The sequence below is a fragment of the Octodon degus genome, unplaced genomic scaffold (genome assembly GCF_000260255.1).
Source record: "Octodon degus isolate 3935 unplaced genomic scaffold, OctDeg1.0 scaffold00165, whole genome shotgun sequence".
NCBI lineage: Eukaryota > Metazoa > Chordata > Mammalia > Rodentia > Octodontidae > Octodon > Octodon degus.
The window spans coordinates 1,083,805-1,087,737 of record NW_004524741.1 but is presented as its reverse complement, the minus strand read 5'-3'; the positions used below and the strand labels follow the sequence as shown (position 1 = coordinate 1,087,737).

The following is a 3,933-nucleotide window of genomic DNA, read 5'->3' as shown; positions in this document are numbered from 1 at the left end:
AAAAAAAAAAACTCATGCTAAAAAGGTAAAGATTTTGTCACTCACTAACAATTGAACCAAAATACTTTCAGCTTAGCATATGTTAAAACATTTATGAGAAATAGCCCTTGACCAAATGTAAAAATATCACTTTTAAGCATCAGCAAATCTTTCTTCGCTTACCTTACGTGACTCACTTAATAGGTAAATTGCTCGTGCCCTCTGCTTCCTGCTGATTAGGGGTTGCTCTTAGCACGATGCACATGAAAAAAATCACAAATGTTTCGCAGAAACCCACACAGCAATGTTTTTCCGACTTTGCAGAACACTGCCAAAAATATCTGTCTGAACCACAGGCACCTGGAATGGATATCAGAACATATCACAAATTTTAAATTAAAGTCATTTCATTTTGCACTTCTTTATGAGACACCGCCCACTCACAAGGTGACCAATTGAAGAGCTGAAGAATCAGAAACATCTCAACAAAAGGAATATCCAGTTAGACTCACTAGGCTTTGGGTTAAGGAAGCTTATGAAAACACGTAGTGTTGCATGAAACGGGGGAAGGTTAGCACTCCCCTTGATAAGGATGGAAGAGGCCCTTGGGCCTGAGAACACGCAAATGGTTAAAGTGTTGCCACCTGCTCCATGGCATCCAACCACTGTTTTTGCCTTGACTAACTCTGTATGTTGATATCTGCATCTAAGCAACTACATCAAGGACCACAATGTGTAATACAAAAGCCATGCTTGAGTGCCTGTCAACATGGTCTTCTAAATGTGTACCACTTCTAATGTCATACCAATTATTATTATACTCTCTTTAAAATAAATTTTATAAAGAGAGACAGAATAACAAAAATTTAAGGCTTCTTGAAAGCAAGTGGTAATATTCAATATGACCAATCTTACATAACTGTATCTGTTAATGTGAGCCACAGATTTGACGATAAAAATAGATAATATATTAACCATTGTTAATTAGCTACTCTTGTTTTGAAAATCTGTAACATATGTATTCTTGTATGTTACCCTGTTTCCATTCTTGTTTCTGATTTTTGTTCTTGCTTTTGTTTTTAATTTTCAAAATTAAATTAAATTTAAAAGCGTATAGATTCTGGTGCCTGTTCTGCAAAAAACATGACTGGGTGGTGCGAACACACTGTAGCCCCAACCTACTGTTCTCACAATATGTTTCTGTCCCTTTGGGTGAGGATCTATTGAGAAGGCTCCTCAGTTCTCATGCATAAAGTTTCCAAGTGTTACTAACAGAGGAACATTACGCAATATGATGGCCTTCACAATTAGCAAAGTACTATAGCTATAACATTTCCATTTATATTTCTCCTTTTACAATAAAGGAATATTTTAAAAATAAGTTAGAAAGATTTCACAAATAAAGAAAAATATATTTACAAATATTTAGATAACATTTACCCATTCAGTTTTTTTCTTTCAACCAGAGAGTATTGATGATAAACTTTGGATCAGACACTATATTAGACCTTAGTTCGTTTTTAGAAGGCTTCCTGTTTTGATCAGTGAAGTGGTTTAGAATGACAGAGACACATATTGATAGGCAAATATTGTATCCTAGGGAGAGAAGCCCACTGTTTAGCAAAAGCTTACTGAAGTGTGAAGTTGCTAAAATTTCCCTGCCAATCAATACCCCTGGTGGCTTCATTTAGTTAGTTCTTAGAAATAGACTTCCTTTTGCGAGCCTGAGCAGGATTCCATCACTGGGGATGTCGCTTCCAATTCTGCCACAAAGAGTTGGGTTAAACCAAATTGTGTTTCTTGCAGTAGATTCAACCTCAGCAGAAATTGTTATGGTGTCTGGGTAGTGACAGGTATTTTTTTTTCTTGTGATATTAATATATACAAAACAATCACTTAATACAAGAATGGTTTACAGACTAACCATGAATTCTTCCCCAGACTGAATGCTGCCTGTGCAGAGCAAATGCCAGCTGGGCACCCTAGAGCAGTTGGTTAAGCACTTTCAGCCACTAAAACTGTATAACCATGGAAGTCAGAATTTCTTGGATGTATACAAATTTCCATGATGTGATTTTTCTCTAAATTTTGGATGCCTCTCCAAGGAAATTACCTCTAATGACAATGTCAAACATCTTCCCCACTCTTAGCAATCTATTGTAAAAAAAAAAAAAAAAAAGTATGTATGACTCAGTAAAATTTATGTAAAGTACCAGAGCAAGTCAAACTTTACAATTTCTTGCGAAAATTAGATCTTCCCATCATGGAAAGCGTTACAGACCCACCCACCCAATCGCGGCATCTCAGCTTCTTTTCTGTCCATCTCTTATTCCCCTTCTCCATCTGCTCACCCAGTAGAATTTTCTGTACACAAAATTATCTTGTTCTTCATTATACAGAATAGTTAAGCATTCTATTATTGTGGAATATGCCTAGACAAATTTGTGAAAATGCTCCTGCAGTTATCAATTCCACTTAACTTGAAAAATAGCTATTATTGAAAGTTAGGATAGGGAAAAAAAAATTGAAAGAGATCCCAAAGCCAATCTCTCACTTCATCTCCTTTTCTAGAAGACAAGCATTTTTGTAGAACATTGTTTTATTTAAGGAAGATAGTTGAATATTCTGGTATTATTAAGTAAACTAACGGGGCCTGAGATGTGACTCTCCCTTCTGCCTTAATGGGCAATAAGATTGTCTCATAATTACCTACAGGAGCTGACTGTAGCTTGCCTTCTTCTCAATTTATTTTACTTTTTGATCTTTAGGAATTGCTTTTCTACCCTAGTAAACTCCAGTACAGACTTTGCTTATGTGTTGATGCCCTTTGTTTCATGTGTATTGTAAGTCATATTTTCCTCGTTCTGTTTTCCTGATAGGGTATTTTAGGTGTTTTAGTTTTCCATATTGCTCACAATGGGAATCTCTTTGCTGTGGTTCAGTTGTATATCCAACAAAATTCAGCTGCTACCAGTATGATAACATGTAGAGGTGGGCTTGAAAGAGGAGTTCGGCCCACCAGGGCTCCTGCCTTGATAAAAGGGTTAAAGCTCTTAGGAAAGAGCCAAACACAGTGGTCAGCTAGTTTACTCTTCCACCTTCTGTCCAATGAGGGTGCACTAAGGTCTTCACTAGAACAGATTCACATGTTGCTTTGACCTTGGACTTCACAGCTTCAAGAACTATGAGAAATAAATTTATGTTATATACAAATTACCAAGTGTGATGTATTCTGTTGCAACAACACAATATGGATTAAGATAATCTATTATTATCAGTATTGTTGCCTGCTTTCCTCTTTAAAAAAATTTTCATGATTACCAACAGAACTAGAATGTTTTAGCTAATGTCTATGACTTATCATAAGCAGAAGTCTCAGAATAAAGTTCAGAAATAATGTAACCTGTATTTTACCTATATTTTATTGATCAAAAATAATAGGGCATTTTGCTTTGACCTTGCTTTGACCTTGGACTTCACAGCCTCCAGAACTATGAGAAATAAATTTCTGTTATATACAAATTACCAAGTGTGATGCATTCTGTTGCAACAACACAACATGGATTAAGATAATCTATTATTATCAGTATTGTTGCCTGCTTTCTTACAGGCAGAAAAGTCTATTGCTGTATAAGATTTCCTATTGCCAGGCTAAATATGAGCACTCACAGCTTTCAAAAGGAAAGACTTGATATCAGAACAACCCCAGGCCCAGCGAGTGTGTGGGAGAGCTTCTGCTCTGTCCTGCACCCAAAGGTCAAAGCCCAAGCCCGCCACATGAGGCCTTTCCAGGCATTCTCCAGACCTCCCCTGCCTGTCCAGAGCCAGCACAACCCACCCTGCGAGTGAGAACTTCCAGCGTGCTCTTGGGAGTCCTGCACACCTGCCAAAGCCCAGTCCCAGTGAGTGTGCAGAAGAACTTCTGCACTTTCCTGTCCCCACTTCCAGACACAT

The 3,933-nt window shown here is 37.4% G+C and overlaps 1 non-coding gene and 1 pseudogene across 1 annotated transcript; both read left to right on the top strand.

Annotated features, from left to right (window-relative positions):
- LOC101574724 overlaps positions 1-3,933 on the top strand; it is a 67,830-nt pseudogene that overhangs the window by 61,854 nt on the left and 2,043 nt on the right.
- Positions 528-653, top strand: LOC111813133. Its single transcript, XR_002818462.1, has one exon. It is a non-coding gene; the product is annotated as a U6atac minor spliceosomal RNA (small nuclear RNA).